Source organism: Microcaecilia unicolor, chromosome 3 (genome assembly GCF_901765095.1).
Source record: "Microcaecilia unicolor chromosome 3, aMicUni1.1, whole genome shotgun sequence".
Taxonomy (NCBI): Eukaryota; Metazoa; Chordata; class Amphibia; order Gymnophiona; family Siphonopidae; genus Microcaecilia; species Microcaecilia unicolor.
In genome coordinates, this window is record NC_044033.1 from 133,827,696 (window position 1) to 133,846,967 (window position 19,272).

Here is a 19,272-nt window from a genome sequence, read left to right on the forward strand (position 1 = left end):
AGTCCTGAACAACAGTCAAATCAAAGTCAACACAAATTAGACAACAAATGAAAGAATAGGGCTGCATAGCACAACAATTTTACCAGTGACATTTCAGTGGCACGTACAACGGAAATAGGGAGTTACATAAGTAGCAAATGAACACAGTCTTCAATGTCAAAAATGCAACATAGCCAAAACAGAACATTGTATTCTCCCCACCCCTACAGCCAATTCCCCTATCCCCCCTTCTCCAAATATACTTTCTCTGCAGCTTCTACAAAAGCCACCCCTTTCTATCTGAACAGATTACCAGAATCCTTATCCACTTTCTTATCACCTCCCATTTAGAATACTGCAACCTACTCTTTATACGTATGCCACTGCTCTCTCTCCATTGCAGTCTGTTCAAAAATCAACACAAATCTTCTCAAATCTCTATGTTGAATTTTGGATGGATATGTTCAGGAAGTTGAAACTGTTTGCATTCTTCTACATTCATTCTACATAACTTTATTATCTCTCAGCTTTTGTTTCCCTATATATATCACCATTTCCAAACTTCACTCATTTTAGTTCCATGCCTTCCAGCATATGCTTCCTGAACACGCGTCATGCTCTTTCCTACCAGACTGAACTCCAGTCTAACAACATACCTCTCTGACAGGCAGATGATCAAAAGCCCCACACTGTTCCAAACAGCGCTCTAAAATAGCGCTGGAACAGTGTGGGGCGCTATTAGACCTATGATCAGAGATAATGCATGCAAATTTAAGCAGCGCAATTATCTCTGATCATTGGGTAGAAGTGCAGGAGAATTGTGCCTGAGCATGCGCTCAGCACAGTCCTTCCACACTTGTTTGACAGGTCTGGGCTGTCAAAAGCCCAAACCTGTCAAACACAGGGGCTGGAGGTCCATGGGACCACTAGGCCCTGACTACCCCTGCCCCGAGCAATGGTGTGTAGCCCCGCCTAGCACATCCCAGGATGCACTGGGCAGGGCTGGGCGCCGCCATTTGCGGCGTCGAAGGAAGAGGAGGGAGGCAGGCTGTGTCCCTCCTCCAACTAAGGTAGGGGGCGGGTAGCGGATGGAGTGACACCATCACACAGGGACCCTTGCCAATGCTGGGGGTTGGGGTGGGGGGACTGGCGGTCCATTGGACCTCCAGCCCCCCTGTCGCTGTGGGAGGGGGGCTTGGTTGGTGCCCACTGGACCACCAGGGACCATTTGCTGGGGGGTTGGGGGGGCTGGAGACCCACCGGATCTCCAGCCCTCCCTGAACCTGGGGGGGGGGGGGGGGTGGGATCGTCGGGGGGACCAGAGGTCCGCTGGACTTCCAGTCCCGTCGCTGGGGGGGGGGGGTTGCATCGTTGGGGGGATGGGGGCCTGCCAGCATGCAAATGCATGCTGGACAGGTCTCACCATTCCTCCCCAATGATCTGCAAACCCTAAATCGGAAGATGGACGTCCTCAACTGCCCTGTTGCAGGGATGGCCAAATTTCAAGGGGGTGTCGGAGGTATAGCAACGGGGCAGTTGAGGACATCCAAAATTTGGACGTTTCTGTGACGGGGCAGTTGAGGACGTCCAAAGTTTGGACGTTTCTACAATGGGCAGTTAAGGACGTCCAAAATTGGATGTTTCTATGAGAAAGACGTCTTAGAAACATCCAATTTTGGATGTCCTTAACTGCCCTTTGCAGAAAATCCAAAATTTGGACGTCCTCAACTGCCCCGTCACAGAAACATCCAAATTTTGGACATCCTCAACTGCCCTCACTGTGTCACGTCTGTGGCCATGACCACCCTCAGCCTTACCTTCTTTCTGGAGGTCAGCAGCTCTGCTGGCTTCTGTCTGTCTTTGTGTTAGTCTTGTCTCTGGCTCTGTGTGCTGATTACTTCACTAGACTTCACCTGTGTGTGCTATGTCTCTCTGGGGAGCCAGCATCTAAGATGGCTGCCACCAGCTCTTTGCCAGCTTCCAAGATGGCTCCTGCTTGTCTTTCCTGTGGGCTCACTTCCTATGTGTGTCAAGCCTCTCTTTGGGGTCAGTGTACTTCCTGCTTCTGTCCTGCTGCTGGTGACTCATCAGTGAGAGCCTTCATAAGGAAGTGCTGTGCTTGCAGTCAGGGCCTTTGCATAAGTGTTATGCTCTTAGGCCAGGTCAGGTTAGTAAGTGTCTGCTGCACTACTGCTTAGCCTCTCTCTGGGTTCCAGCCCAGCTTCTTTCTGTGTCTGTGTCTGTTGTCCTTCCTTGGGGGGTCTTCCCTGCCACTGTCTGTCTGTGGACTGCGGGTCCTTCCTGGCTTACCCTGAGTTGGGGTGAAGCCTCTGTCTGTGGACTGCGGGTCCTTCCTGGCTTACCCTGTGTTTGGGGTGAAGCCTCTGCTCCAGGCTTACCCTGTGTTGGGGTGAAGCCTCTATCCCTGGCTTATCCTTGGTGGGGGTGAAGCCTTTGTCCGGGTTTGTTCTCTGTAAGTGAAGCCTCAGCCTTTGTGAGTTCCCCAGTCAGTGTGTGGAATGGCTGTGGCTTCAGTCCCTTGACCTGTTATTCCTGGTTTGCTCTCTTTACCCTGAACCCTGCCTTGCCTAGCCTGTGTGCCTACCCTGCTTGTATATCCTGAGAGTATATCCTGAATCCTGTATCTGTCTGGCTAGTGTGTTTTCCTGGGTGATTATTCCTGTATCCTGTCTCCACCTAGCTAGAGGGTTTACCCTGTGGGTATTCCCGGATCCCCGTTCTGCCTAGTGTATTGCTGCCCTAGTCCTTGCTCCTGCTAGCTTCTGTACGCCTTGTGTTCCTTGGTCTGTCTTCTTGATCTTGCTCGTGGCTGTGCTGCAGCACACTGTCTGAGTCTAGTTCCGTGCCCTGTCGCCCTCGTGTATCCCAGACCCAGGGTGGGTCCTCTGGATCTTCAGTTCCTGCCTTATCCTGCAAGTCCTGCCGGCCGCCTGCACTTCGGAGCTCAACTCTGGAGGAACGGTGGCTAGGTGTTTATTTATTTGTTTAGTTTTATTTGTTTAGTTCCTCTGAATAGTGTTGCTGGGCCCTATGTATGAATTGAGAACATCCAAGTTACACTGCAGCTAAATACTGGCCTCTGCATGATCTTTAATTATTTAAAATGTATAATAGCCATGCTGGGTTAGGCCAACACTGACCAGTGTGAGTTGTTTGAAAGTATCCGTCGGATCCCAATAGGAACGTTCCATTTTGCTCCTTCCTGGAAGTAAAATGTTGGAGACTTTCCAATCTGTCTGGCTGACGATTATTCTTGGACCTCTCTTCCAGTAACTTGTCCAGACCTTTTTGTGGTGGTCTTAACTCAGCTATTCTATACGTCTTGACCACATTTCTAGCAGAATTCTGGAGTTTGCATGTTGGTATCAGCTGTCACTTGTTTCTTCTCCTAACCAGTTGAGCCTTTCTTTTTATAAGAGGACTGATCAGCCCTATAATCATTTTTCTCATCATTCTGCTGTTTTGAGGTGCAGCTACCCAGAACTGCTTGCAGTACTTAAGTTGTGGCTTCATCATAAGGAGTCTTTCATGTTGCCAAGTGCCTTCTGAAAATCCATATACAATATATTGACCGTCTTGCTTTAAGTTTTTTATTTACACATCTTACTGGAATATTACTGCCCCATCCTTGACCATCTTTAAATCTAGATTGAAAGCCCACCTCTTTAACATTGCTTTTGACTTGTAACCACTCCCCCACATTAATTGATTTGCTTTCTTTATTTTTGTCTATTAGATTGTAAGCTCTTTGAGCAGGGACTGTCTTTCTTCTATGTTTGTGAAGTGCTGCGTACGCTTTGTAGCGCTATAGAAATGCTAAATAATAGTAGTAGGTGCAGGTGAAGCTGTTCCTGTCTCATCTGTTCTAGTTGCCTGCCTTGTACTACTCCAGTCCAGAGTTCCAGTACTGCTCTTCTGTGTTTCCAGTCCCGAGGTGGTCTTGCCTGCCGCTGCCGCTCCTCGGCAGTGGCCCAAGGGCTCACGAACTCCAGTCCTGCCTCAAGGACCTGACAGAATGTGAAGGCCCTCGAGAACGCAACACGCTGGCAGGTTTGCTGTAGGGGGGAATGGGGGCCTGCTAGCATGCAAATGCATGCTGGACAGGGCTCACCATTCCTCCCCAATGATCTACAAACCCTAACGCCAGCTCGGAGCTGGCATAGGGTTTGTCGCGGCCAGCAACCCAATCTTTGGCGCGCTGGACACTGATCATTGGGGATGAATGCGTTAAGCACTGATTAGCATGCATTTGCAAGCTACTTGCGCTAAGAGCCCTGTTTAACATGCATTTGCATGCTACTAATGCTAAGAGCCCTCGAGCGCGTTGTTTCACGCGCTCAAGGGCTCTGATCATGGGGCGGTAGCAAACGCTGGCGCTAGTATGGCGCTAACAGCCTCTAGCGCCAGCGTTTGCTTTTGATCATCTGCCTGTGAGACTGCTTTTAAACCTTCCTGTATATGGGCTTCCTATATAGACTTTCATGAGAAATTCCTTGCAGCTGGCCCTTCTGTTTTAATGCAGTGCTCCTCAACCCAATCCTCGGAGCACACCCAGCCAATCAGGTTTACAGGATATCCACAATGTGTATGCATAAGTTTGCAAACACTGACTCCTTGTTATGCAAATCTATCTCATGCACATTCATTGTGTATATCCTCAAAACTTGTTTGGATGGGTGTGTCACAATGACTGGGTTGAGAAGCACCATTTTAATACATAGATCCCAATATGTTTCATCTCTTTCTTTTCAGTCTATATTTGTGAGCTTCAAAAAGTAGCAGCTATTATCTAACTTTGCAAAACACTGTATACGCATAGTCACCAGTACAAGGGCAACTCTACAACTAGGTGCCAGCACTTATGCACCACTTCCATGTCTAAATACTGAGAAAATCAGTGTTACACATGATGTTGCTGCGTTTACTTGCAATCTGTTATATCTGGTCAATGGCCGGCATAACTGCTGGTGCGTAAATGTTTGGCGTGCCAATGCTGTGTTACACCAGTATTCTATAATGGCATCTTGGCACACCTTTGGGGCATCTAATGTGATGCCCAATTATAGAATTACCTAATATAACTTCTATACTATCTCCTATATTCTATAACATGGCACCTAAACTTACATGCTGAGTGCACACATAAGTTATAGAATACTAGTACTTATACACCTGTTAAGGTTATGCCCCTAGTTGGGCACTAAGCTGTATTCTATAACTTTAGCATGCAACTGGAAGGGGCATGCACAGAGGGAGAACCATAGGTGGGGCATGTGTGTGTACAACATTTACATGCATATCTTACAGAATGCATTTATAAATGCTTAGTTATGTCTGCTATTGTGACTCCAGATGTCCATACAGCGTTAATACTTAGTATGCTGCAATTAGGTGCCAAATTTAAGGCGCAGTTATAGAATTGCCCATTATATGCATTGTACATAATGGCTAGCTTAGTATGCTAAGATAGAATACATTGCACACCTCCTGTTGGTGCTGAAAAAAAATGTATGCGTGCCAGTATTCATGAATATAACTATGTCATGCACACACAGATGGAGGTATCTGCAGGACAAAAAGGAGAAATTAGGTCTTACCTGATAATTTTCTTTCTATGAGTCCTTCACACTATTCCAGAATCTGTGGGATAGTTGTGTCCATCAACCAGCAGGTGGAGATAGAGAACTGAAAACTGAGCTGAGACATTTCTCTTGGCATCCAGTCCAGCTCCTCAGTATTTACATAGACAAGCAATAAGGAGAAACGCAGAATGAACACAAAAACCTTAAACTACTCGCTAAACTAACACTAGCCTAATCTCCCCCCCCCCCCCCCCCCCCCCCAACCCTGAGAATCACTGCTTTTCTCCTCTTTCCAATAGAAAAAAAACCCAAACCACCAGTTGAAATCTCAGGTAGATCAGAGCGCACTATCGCTAAGCATTTTGAAAGATGCTCTGTCATTGTCTGTTGGTTATGACCATATGCACCAAAAAAGTAAACTAAGCATCATGAAATCTTTAAATATTTCTTTATTTTTTCAGCCTTGCATAAACATCCTGAATTCTATGCATCTGGTAGCAGTACCAGGAGATGGCTGTAGTCCCCTGGAAACGGGGTTGAGAGTTGCAATTCATTCACCACCACCCCTTTCTTCCACAAAACACTGATGTCCACCCCTTTCTCCCACAAAACACTGATGTCCACCATCAACCTTTCCTTCACCAGAAGAGAGGAAACATTTTAAAAAATTGTTTCTTTTGATATAAAGGTGGCCAAAACAGGTAGAAAAGGCGACAGCAAAAGGTAGAAGGATGCATAGGGATAGGAATGGCCAATAAGAAAAAGGAAGTGATGATGTCCTTGTATAAGACTCTGGTAAGACCTCATTTAGAATATTGTGTACAATTCTGGACACCGCACCTTCAAAAGATATCAAAACAGAGTGGAGTCAGTCCAGAGGGTGGCTACTAAATGGTCAGTGGTCTTCATCATAAAGTGTATGTGGACAGAGACTTAAAGATTTCAATACTTTGGAAGAAAGATGGGAGAGAATACTATAGAGGCATTTAAATACCTATGAGACATAAATGCTCAGGAGGCAAGTCTTTTTCAACTGAAAGGAAGCTCTGGAATGAAGGGACATAGGATGAAGAGTAAAGGGTGATATACCATCATCTCAACCATGCATCTTCTGAAAAAACTACCCTTGAAGAATCTGGATTTCAGCTTTCTAAGAGCCTAAATTTGGCTTCCAGAACTTCCCTCCCACATTTTACTGTCATTGGTAAGCACAGGTACCAAGACAGCTGTCTCCTCTCTAGCACTACCTAAAATCGTATCCAGGTGACACATGAGGTCTGCCATCTTCGCACCAGGCAGGCAAGTGACCTGCTGATCCTCATGCCCACCAGCCACCCAGCTATTCATGTCTAATGATCAAATCACCAACTACAACAGCTGTCCTAACCCTTCCCTCCTAGACAGAAGCTCCTAGAGACACATCCTTAGTGCGAGAGGATATTGCATGTCCTGGCTACAGGATTACTTCCTACTTCACCAGGGTGTTCTCTTTTTAGAAAACTTCCCTCTTCCAAGGTAGCACAGGGGCTGCCAGACTGGAGGTGGGACTTCTCTATAACATCCCTGTAGGCTTCCTCTGTAATTCTCTGTCTTCCTCAGCTCCTCCAAGTCTGCTGCTCTAGCCTCAAGAGAACACTCGTTCTCTGAGAGCTAGGAGCTCTTTGCATCAGGTACACACATATAACCTCTCGCCAAGTGGGATATAAATCATACATGTGACACTCAATGCAAAAGACTGGATAGCACCCCTGTTGCTGTCTGCATCTTAGTGTTAAGTTGTTTAATAATTTAAAACTTGTTAAGTATTAGGGATATTAGACTAATATAAAGCAGCCTTTAGATTATATGGTATATTGTGTGACTTATTTAGTGTTTACATCTCAGAAGTAATGAAATGTAAATTAAAAGTCTGTAATGAACATTTCTTTTTATCCTAATTAGCATAAATGACTATAAATTAAGATTATAAATGAAGAGATGTACTATGGGTGAGTGGGCGTTGGAGAGGGGGTAGGAATGAAGACTGAACTAGGCTCTGCTGCGCCTTCTAGAGGCAATCTGTTAATGCTGTGGGAAGTGGCAGAAAGTTCAAATTCTAAAACTATGAGGAAAAGTGTTTTACACCATGGAAACTAAGATGTGCTGCAAACTAAAGTTAAAACTCTAGACTGGGGTTATCTGTGACTATCAGCTCTGTATTGCTGTATTTGAAAAGGATAAGCTGTGCTGTGAACTAAAATTAAAACTCTAGACTGGGATTTCCTGTGACTATCAGTTCTGCTTTACACTGATGCTATGGTAAACACTAGAACAGTCCCTTAACTGCTAGCCTAAGGAACTGTAATAGGGGCTTTACATGCTAAACAAACAAAATCCTATTTCTTAAACTGCCTTTGCTAAATGAGTAAATTAAAAATAAAGACACAGAGATTAGCTATTTAACTCTATCTACCTCTCCCCCAGTTTAAAAGCAATTTCCCAGCAAATAACTTACCAATAAAGTTCTGTCGTGCTCTGCAAAAGTCCTCATAGCACCTGTTCTGGATCTTCCAGGTCTCATGGCACAATCAGTTATCAGCTCCAAAATCAATGAACTGTCACACAGGGTTTTTTGTTTCTTTTTTTTTTAGCTCTCACACATTGTTTCTATCCCTCTTTATACTCATTCATGCCCAGATGATCAAAAACCTCATGCTGTTCCAAACATCGCTCTAAAAATAGCACTGGAACAGCATGGGGCTTTCCACCTCTATGCTCGCTATTATCTCTGATCATAGGGTAAAGTGCGGGAGGATTGTCCCTGTCAAAAGCCCAGACCTGTCAAACACAGGGGCTGGAGGTCTGTGGGACCACCAGATCCCCAATAACCGCAAGGCCCTGGTGGCCTACTGCTCCCACCAAACCCCACTCTGTCAAACACAGGGGCTAGAGGTCCAGCGGACCGCCAGTCCCCAGGCCCCCCCCCCCCGACACAAGTTCACGGTGGATCTCCAGCCCTCTTAACCCCCCCACGCCCCCCCCCCCCCAAAAAAAAAACCTGGTGGCCCAGTAGATACAATCATGTCACCCCTTTATTACAAACTTTCCACTGGCTACCTATTTCTCATCATATTCAATTTAAAATTCTTTACTGACTCGTTGTGATTTACCTAAAGGCCCTTCCATATTCTTTAACTTCTCTTTTAATACCTCACTCCTCTACAAGTCCTCTTAGATCCACTTGATTAGAGAAAGGGAGTGGGACTTGATATACCGCCTTTCTGTGGTTTTTGCAACTACATTCAAAGCAGTTTACATGGTAAATTGTCTATTGCTCATGTTTGATCTATTTTTACTGTACACCGCCTTGAGTGAATTCCTTCAAAAAGGCGGTAAATAAATCCTAATAAATAAGTAAATATACAGATACTTATTTGTTCCTGGAGCAATGGAGGTTTAAATGACTTGCCTAGAGTTACAAGGAGCTGCAGTGGGAATCTAATCCAGTTCCCCAGGATCAAAGTCCACTGCACTAACTACTGGTCCCATGCCTCTTATGCTTAGGCTAGATACCACATGACATTCCTCTTCTGCATACCTGTCCCCACATTTGTGGAATGGATTTCTAGTAGAGCTAAATCTATTTAAAAGTTGCCTGTTTTGAAAACTTGGCTATTTACTCATGCTTTTCTTTTGACTCATTTTCTACAGTCTAGTCAGGGTGGCTTGGTTTTTCCCTTTTATTTCTGTTCCTCCTTGTATCTCCCATTTGTGGATAGATTGTAAACCCACTAGGGACAAAGAAAGTACCTGTATGTAATATGTAAACTACTTTGGCTGCACCACAGAAAAACAACTATAAATGTATCAGATACCTTTTTGTATGATTAAGGAGGGGAAGTTATCAAGGTGAGGTAAAAGGCAAGCTTTTACTGCAGCTTGATTTACCAACTCAGGTTGCTGATGCCTGTGGTAAATGAATAACCTCAAAGCAGCAGCATTCCATCAGCCTGGAAGCATCGAGCCACCAAGCCATGGCCTGATGCTCCTGGGCTGGATATTTTAAAGAAGACAACACCCTTCAATAATACCAGTAGGCAGAGCGCCCTGCCCCAAGGTAAAAGGCTGGGCAGACTTCTATGGTCTATGTCCCAGAAATGCCAAAGAAAGACCATAATCAAGTATATAATATTACGTTCATTGTTGTTTTAATCATGAATTGATAATGAGTGTGACTATTGGGCAGACTGGATGGACCATTCAGGTTTTTATCTGCTGTCACTTAGGATGTTCCTATTAATCCTCTCTGCTTCCAGGCTGATGCGCAGACCTCAGCTCTGACACAGGTACAAGCATCAGATGTCACCTGACCTACTTTCACGTGCATGTGGCGAACTCTTAGCACACAGTGCCAGTAAATCAGAGACAAGTCTTACATGTGCAAACCAGAGTGTTCCAAGTTCAAACTTCTGTTCCTTCCTTGTCTGCAGTGCTGCGGCTCAAAACCAGAGACACACAGAGAGCCAACCAGAATTTTTTTGAATGTACCATTAAATTCTTGCAGGACTGAGTGGGGACAGGTTAAAGTCTTACGGGGACAGGTGGGGAGGGGTTAAATTCTGCAGGAATCGATGGGGATGGCTAAGATTCCAGCGGGGGCGGGCGAGGATGGGTAAAATTTCTGCCCCCGTGCAACTCTCAAGAATAAATTTCAGGCTAACTGGGTGGGACCTTACAAAGTCATAGGGTGCCTAAGGGGCTCATTTTCAAAGCACTTAGACTTACAAAGTTCCATAGGTTACTATGTAATTTTGTTAGTCTAAGTGCTTTGAAAATACACCTCTAAATGATACAAACTATGTTATACCTATGGACTCTCACGATAGAAAGCAGCCTTTCATGTAAAAAGTTAAAAGCTGATACTGATCACACAGCCATGGTGTTAGCCGTGTGCAACCCACAAGAAGAGTGTCAGGATAGTGAGCCCATACCTGACCTCGTAGCAGAGACATTACCAGAGGGATCTGACACTGAAAAGAGACTAATTGTACAGATTGTGGAAAAACCTTCAATCAAAAGGGAGAAAGAACTACAAGGACAACAGGAAACATGTATGAAAGAGACACATTTTACATGCTCTAAGTATGAGAAAGATTTCAATATGAAAAAAGAGCTAATGCAACACCTGAAAAATAATAAAGAAACTGTGGCCTAGTGTTAGGGTGGTGGACTTTGGTCCTGGGGAACTGAGTTCGATTCCCACTTCAGGCCCAGGCAGCTCCTTGTGACTCTGGGCAAGTCACTTAACCCTCCATTGCCCCATGTAAGCCGCATTGAGCCTGCCATGAGTGGGAAAGCGCGGGGTACAAATGTAACAAAAAAAAAAAAACTGGAATATGTAGAAGTATAGAATTTGGGAAAAGCTGTATCAATAAAGCAAACATTACAGAATATCAGAAAAACGCTGATGAGAGAATATCTTCATGTCCTGGTTATGACAGTAGCTTCAACCTGGAAGAAAGCTCTACAAAAAATGCAAAATTTCACCCAGGAGACCAGTTTCAAGTACAGAGTGTAACAAAAGTTTCCGTTGATGCAAATTATTCACAGAACATTTAAAAAACAATTAAAAAAAACTCATACTAGTCTTGAATCTCTTCTAAATCTGAAGAATTCTTATGTCGGAAAGGAAAATTAACAAAATACCAGAAAATTCAGAAAGATGAGAGACTATCAGGTTTATTTTCGAAAGAGAAGGACGCCCATCTTTCGACACAAATCGCAAGATGGGCGTCCTCACAGGGTCGCCCAAATCAGCATAATCGAAAGCCGATTTTGGGCGTCCTCAACTGCTTTCCATCGCGGGGATGACCAAAGTTCACGGGGGCATGTCAGAGGCGTAGCGAAGGTGGGACTGGGGCGTGCCTAACACATGGGCATCCTCGACCAATAATGGAAAAAAGAAGGGCATCCCTGATGAACACTTGGACGACTTTACCTGGTCCTTTTTTTTCTTATGACCAAGCCACAAAAATATGCCCTAAATGACCAGATGACCACCGGAGGGAATCGGGGATGACCTCCCTTTACTCCCCCAGTGGTCACTAACCCCCTCCCGCCCTCAAAAAATTTTTAATAATATTTTTCTAGCCTCAAATATCATACCCAGCTCCATGACAGCAATATGCAGGTCGCTGGAGCAGTTTTAGTGGGTGCACTGCACTTCAGGCAGGTGGGCCCAGGCCCCCCCCCCCCCCCCCACCTGTTACACTTGTGGTGGTAAATGTGAGCCGTTCAAAACCCACTGTACCCACATGTAAGTGCCCCCCTTCACCCCTAAGGGCTATGGTAGTGGTGTACAGTTGTGGGGAGTGGGTTTTGAGGGGGGGGGTTGGGGGGCTCAGCACACAAGGTAAGGGAGCTATGCACCTGGGAGCAATTTGTGAAGTCCACTGCAGTGCCCCCTAGGGTGCCTGGTTGGTGTCCTGGCATGTCAGGGGGATCAGTGCACTACGAATGCTGGCTCCTCCCATGACCAAATGGCTTGTATTTGGTCGTTTCTGAGATGGGCGTCCTCAGTTTCCATTAGGGACGACCATCTCTAAGGTCAACCTAAATTTCGCGATTGTTTCGCCCATCTTGTTTCAATAATACGGGTTTCCTCGCCCCTTCGCTGGGACGTCCTGCGAAGACGTCCTCAGGAAAACTTGGGCGCCCCTTTCGATTATGCCCCTCCACATCTCTGTTCGGTCTTTGAGAGCAACATCCATCGAAAAGGAAAATTGTCTACGCAGCATAAAATCCCTTCAGGGATGAAACCATTTATATGCACTGAATGTAGAAAAAGCTTTATTCATAAATCACAGCTAACAGCACCAGGCAATCCACACAGGAGTAAAACCATTCACATGTGGTGAGTGTGGTAAAAGCTTCTGTCAGAAAATACTCCTCACTATTCACAAGATGAAGCATAGAGGATTAAAACCATTAGCATGTACTCTTGAGTGGTAAAAGCTTCTGTCGTAAGGTATACCTTGCAGTATACCAGAAAATTAATTCAAGAGTTAAAGCTTTTACAGGCAGCAAGTGTGGAAAAAGCTTTATTCACAAATCATTTCTCACCATACAGGGTGAACATGGAAATGCTGATGGACTCTTCAGGAAGAAGAGCCAGGACTGCCCACACACAACCTGCAGACTGAAAAGACCGTAATCTCTCTTAAAGGGGGGGAGGTTTGGCGAAACAGTGGGTTTCCAAGCCTGTGAACTGTATTATTTCATGAAGTGCATTTCCCTTGTTTGGCCAGCAGATGGTGACTGTCTTTTTCTTGTAAAGTTGTTTCAGAAGTGACAGATTTTTCCTGCCTAGCTGTGAGGTAATTTTTAGTCTCAGATAGGGAGAGGAGAGAGAAAGATCTCTTCACTGAGACCCTGTGAGCAGTTTATTTTATATTCTCCGAGGACAAGCAGGCTGGGTTGACGTCCACGGCAGCCCCCTCCAACCGGAAAAAAACTTTGCGGGAGGTCCTGCACGCAGGGCACACCAACCGCGCATGCGCGGCAGTCTTCCCGCCTGTGCGTGACCTTTCCCGCTCAATTTTTTTCCTTTCCGTGCTGGAGAGAGACGTGTCTTCGTCCCTCTCCTTGTCAGCCCCGGAAACCGGATTGCGGCCTAGCCCGCGTTTTTCTTTTCTTCTTGTTACGCGTTTCCTTTTTCGTGTTAAAAAAAAAACAATAGAAGTTTTTCTCTCGTCGTTCTTAGTCGCGAGGGCGCGTCATCGCGGCCTTGTGCCCGTGCGGTCATTTCTTTTCTTTTTCGGGTGTGCTTTTCACTGCCACCATCGATGATTTTGACTTCGCCGACGCGATTTTTCCGTCGATGTCCTCGAAGGTCCCGAGCAGATTCAAGAAGTGTGGTCCGTGCGGCCGGCAGATCTCGCAGACCGATACTCACGCTTGGTGTCTCCAGTGCCGGCCCGGAGCATAATTCCAAGACGTGCACCTTGTGTCTCGGCTTACGGAAGCGGACGCAGGTGGCGAGGCAAGTTCTTCGGGACCGTCTTTTTGGAGCTTGCGCCGGCCCCTCAATGTCAACCTCTACGGCATCGGTGTCGACGGCCGGGTCTTTGGTGCCAGTACCGATGTCGACGGCGCCGGCGCAGACTATGGCATCGACCCCAGGAGCACAGGTACCTTTGGCCCGGTGACCTGTCAGCGATGGCGGTGGTGAGCAGCCACGCGGGCAATCTGCCCCGGCCACTCCCGCTGCTCAGGGCCATCGGGACCGAACCCTGTCGGATCCGGTACCTCGAGGCCGTGGGGGCTCCACCTCCTCCTCGTCCCTTCTGCGGAGCGCTGATGACGGATATCGGAAGAAGGCCAAAAAGCATCGTCATCGGTCGCCCACGACACATGGGACTGGCAGCTCCGGGACATCGAGGGAGGACTCGACGCCCAGGAAGCGGCAGTGCCGGGAGGAGCGTTCCCCCTCGGTTGAAGAGGTGTCGCTGCGCCGGTCGTCGGGTACCTCGGTACCGTCTCTTGGACCCGAGCAGCTTCCAGTACCGGCGCCCACACTGGCCCCCTGCCTTTCCCGACAGCGGGCCTAGACGAGTGCCTCCGAGCCATCCTTCCGGGGATCCTGGAAGGGCTGATGCGCCAGGCTCTGCCGGCACCGGGAGTGCTTGCGCCCTCGGCGCCGTTGATGGAGGCGCCGGCAGGCTCTGGTCCGGTGATGAGGCCTCCGACGCTGACGCCGCTTGCGGCACCGGTGTTGACCGCCACTCAGGTGGAGTCCCCGTCGACGGAGGGAGCTTCGTCCCCGCCGGCGCGGGAGTCCACCGCTCGACGCCATCATCGAGGACGTGGTTCCTCGCAGTCGAGACAGGCCCGATTGCAGTCTGAGCTGAGAGAGCTCATGTCCGACACCAAGGAAGAGGCCTCGTGGGGAGAGGAGGAGGACCCCAGATATTTCTCCTCAGAGGAGTCTGTGGGCCTTCCCTCCGACCCCACTCCTTCACCGGAGAGGAAGCTCTCGCCTCCTGAGAGCCTCTCCTTTGCCTCCTTTGTCAGGGCTATGTCTATCAGCATTCCCTTCCCAGTGGTTACTGTGGATGAGCCGAGGGCGGAGATGCTCGAAGTCCTCGACTATCCATCACCACCTAGAGAGTCTTCCACGGTACTGTTGCACAATGTCCTTAAAGAGACACTGCTGCGGAACTGGTTGAAGCCACTATCTAATCCCACCATTCCCAAGAAAGCTGAGTCCCAATACAGGATCCACTCCGACCCAGAGTTGATGCGGCCTCAATTGCCTCATGACTCGGCGGTCGTGGACTCTGCTCTCAAGAGGGCACGGAGTTCGAGGGATACCGCCTCGGCGCCCCCTGGGCGGGAGTCTCACACTCTGGACTCGTTTGGGAGGAAGGTCTACCAATCTTCCATGCTCGTGACCCGAATCCAATCATACCAGCTCTACACGAGCATCCACATGCGGAACAATGTGCAGCAACTGGCGGACCTGGTTGACAAGCTCCCCCCGGAGCAGTCCAGGCCATTTCAGGAGGTGGCAGAAAGGTGGCAGAAAGGTGGCCTTCAGCTGAAGGCGTGCAGAAAGTTCCTGTCCAGGGGTATATATGACACCTGTGATGTGGCATCCCGAGCTGCGGCCCAAGGTATAGTGATGCGCAGACTCTCCTGGCTGCGTGCCTCTGACCTGGACAACCGTACCCAGCAGCGGTTGGCGGATGTCCCTTGCCGGGGGATAACATTTTCGGCAAGAAGGTCGAGCAGTTGGTGGACCAAGTACACCAGCGGGAGACCGCTCTCGACAAACTCTCCCACCGGGCGCCTTCAGCATCTACCTCCGCAGGTGGACGTTTTTCCCGGGCCCGGCAGGCTGCACCCTACGTCTACAGCAAGCGTAGGTACACCCAGCCAGCCCGAAGGCCTCCTCAGGCACAGGGACAGTGGCAGCGTGCTCGTTCCCGTCAACAGCGCGTGCCTAAGCAGCCCCCTGCGCCTCCGCAGCAAAAGCAGGGGACAGGCTTTTGACTGGATCCATGGGAACATAGCCGCCATCAAAGTAGCCGTGCCGGACGGCTTGCCGGTCGGGGGGGAGGTTGAAAGTTTTTCCACCAAAGGTGGCCTCTTGTAACCTCCGACCAGTGGGTTCTTCAAATAGTGCGGTGCGGATACACCCTGAATTTGATCTCCACCCCACCAAATTGCCCACTGGGAGCTCAATCCTTCAGCTCCCATCACAAGCAGGTACTTGCAGAGGAACTCTCCGCCCTTCTCAGCGCCAATGCGGTCGAGCCCGTACCACCCGGGCAGGAAGGGCAGGGATTCTATTCCAGGTACTTCCTTGTGGAAAAGAAAACAGGGGGGATGCGCCCCATCCTAGACCTGAGAGACCTGAACAAATATCTGGTACGAGAAAAGTTCAGGATGCTTTCCTTGGGCACCCTTCTCCCCATGATTCAGAAGGACGATTGGCTATGTTCCCTGGATTTAAAGGACGCTTACACTCACATCCCGATACTGCCAGCTCACAGACAGTATCTCCGATTCCGTCTGGGGACACGTCACTTTCAGTATTGTGTGCTGCCCTTTGGGCTCGCCTCTGCACCACGTGTGTTCACGAAGTGTCTCGTGGTGGTTGCGGCGTATCTACACAAGCTGGGGGTGCACGTGTTCCCATATCTCGACGATTGGCTGGTGAAGAGCACCTCAGAGGAGGAGCTCTTCGGTCCATGCAGTGCACTATTCAACTTCTGGAGCTGCTGGGGTTTGTGATAAATTACCCGAAGTCCCATCTCCAGCCAGTCCAATCTCTGGAATTCATAGGAGCTCTGCTGAATTCACAGACGGCTCAGGCCTATCTTCCCGAGGCGAGAGCTCAGAATCTCCTGTCTCTCGCTTCCCAGACCAGAGCGTCTCAGCAGATCACAGCTCGGCAGATGTTGAGACTCCTGGGCCATATGGCCTCTACAGTCCATGTGACTCCCATGGCTCGTCTTCACATGAGATCTGCTCAATGGCCCTAGCTTCCCAGTGGTGCCAAGCCACCGGGAATCTAGAAGATGTCATCCGCTTGTCCATCAGTTGCCGCAATTAGCTGCGCTGGTGGGCACTTCGGACCAATTTGACCCTGGGACGCCGGTTCCAAATTCCTCAGCCGCAAAAATTGCTGAAGACTGATGCATCTCTCCTGGGGTGGGGAGCTCATGTCGATGGGCTCCACACCCAAGGGGTGTGGTCCCTCCAGGAACAAGGTCTTCAGATCAATCTCCTGCAGCTCCGAGCGGTCTGGAACGCACTGAAGGCCTTCAGGGATCGGCTGTCCTCCCAGATTATTCAAATTCGGACACACAATCAGGTTGCAATGTATTACATCAACAAGCAGGGGGGCTCCGGATCTCGTCCTCTGTGTCAGGAGGCCGTCAGAATGTGGCGATGGGCAAGCCAGCACGGCATGCTTCTCCAGGCCACGTACCTGTCAGGCGTAAACAACAGTCTGGCCGACAGGCTGAGCAGACTCATGCAACCGCACGAGTGGTCACTCCACTCCATTCCAGGGTGGTATGCAAGATCTTCCGAGAGTGGGGCACTCCCTCGGTGGACCTTTTCACTTCCCAGACCAATCACAAGCTGCCTCAGTTATGTTCCAGACTTCAGGCACACGGCAGACTGGCGTCAGATGCCTTTCTCCTTCATTGGGGGATCGGCCTCCTATATGCATATCCTCCCATACCTTTGGTGGGGAAGACCTTACTGAAGCTCAAGCAAGACCGCGGCACCATGATTCTGATCGCGCCCTTTTGGCCCCGTCAGATCTGGTTCCCTCTTCTTCTGGAGTTGTCCTCCGAAGAAACGTGGAGATTGGAGTGTTTTCCAACTCTCATTTCGCAGAACGACGGAGCGCTTCTGCACCCCAACCTTCAGTCTCTGGCTCTCACGGCCTGGATATTGAGGGCGTAGATTTTGCTTCAATGGGTCTGTCTGAGGGAGTCTCCCGTGTCTTGCTTGCCTCTAGGAAGGATTCCACTAAAAAGAGTTACCTTTTCAAGTGGAGGAGGTTTGTCGTTTGGTGTGAGAGCAAGGACCTAGAACCTCGTTCTTGTCCTGCACAGAACCTGCTTGAATACCTTCTACACTTATCAGAGTCTGGTCTCAAGACCAACTCAGTAAGGAATCACCTTAGTGCAATCAGTGCTTACCATTATCGTGTAGAGGGTAAAGCCATCTCTGGAGAGCCTTTAGTCGTTCGATTCATGAGAGGCTTGCTTTTGTCAAAGCCCCCTGTCAAGCCTCCTGCAGTGTCATGGGATCTCAACGTCGTCCTCACCCAGCTGATGAAACCTCCTTTTGAGCCACTGAGTTCATGCCATCTGAAGTACTTGACCTGGAAGGTCATTTTCTTGGTGGCAGTTACTTCAGCTCATAGAGTCAGTGAGCTTCAAGCCCTGGTAGCCCATGCTCCATACACTAAATTTCATCATAACAGAGTAGTCCTCCGCACTCACCCTAAGTTCCTGCCAAAGGTTGTGTCTGAGTTCCATCTTAACCAGTCAATTGTCTTGCCAACATTCTTTCCCAGACCGCATACCAGCCCTGCTGAACGTCAGTTGCACACATTGGACTGCAAGCGAGCGTTGGCCTTCTATCTGGAGCGGACACAGCCCCACAGACAGTCTGCCCAATTGTTTATTTCTTTCGACCCCAATAGGAAGGGGGTCGCTGTCGGGAAACGCACCATCTCCAATTGGCTAGCAGATTGCATTTCCTTCACTTACACCCAGGCTGGGCTGGCTCTTGAGGGCCATGTCACGGCTCATAGTGTTAGAGCCATGGCAGTGTCGGTGGCCCATTTGAAGTCAGTCACTATTGAAGAGATTTGCAAGGCTGCGACGTGGTCATCTGTCCACACATTCACATCACATTACTGCCTCCAGCAGGATACCCGACGCGACAGTCGGTTCGGGCAGTCGGTGCTGCAGAATCTGTTTGGGGTTTGAATCCAACTCCACCCTCCAGGACCCAATTTTATTCTGTTCAGGCTGCACTCTCAGTTAGTTGTTCTTCGTAGGTCAATATCTGTTATGCCCTCGCTGTTGCGAGGTTCAATTGACCTGGTTTGTTGTTTTGAGTAAGCCTGAGAGCTAGGGATACCCCAGTCGTGAGAACAAGCAGCCTGCTTGTCCTCGGAGAAAGCGAATGATACATACCTGTAGCAGGTGTTCTCCGAGGACAGCAGGCTGATTGTTCTCACCTACCCTCCCTCCTCCCCTTTGGAGTTGCATTTTTTCCTCATTCCTTTGCTTGTCATTCAACTGAGCGGGAACGGTCGTGCACGAGCGGGAAGACGGCTGCGCATGCGCGGTGGGCGTGCCCTACGTGCGGGACCTCCCGCGAAGTTTTTTTCTGGTTGGAGGGGGCTGCCGTGGACGTCAACCCAGGCGTGAGAACAATCAGCCTGCTGTCCTCGGAGAACACCTGCTACAAGTATGTATCATTCGCTACCTGTGAGCATCTATATTTCCTAAACTCCTCAGATAGGTAGTAAACAAATGTTTAGTTAGTTTTAATATTGATACCCGTTTGATTTACCTGTTATTGTTGTTATATTTTCAACATTTTTTCCTCTTACCATCTGCTGTTGAATTTCATGACAATATTAGTTTATTGACTCTGCTGTCCTGGACTAAGA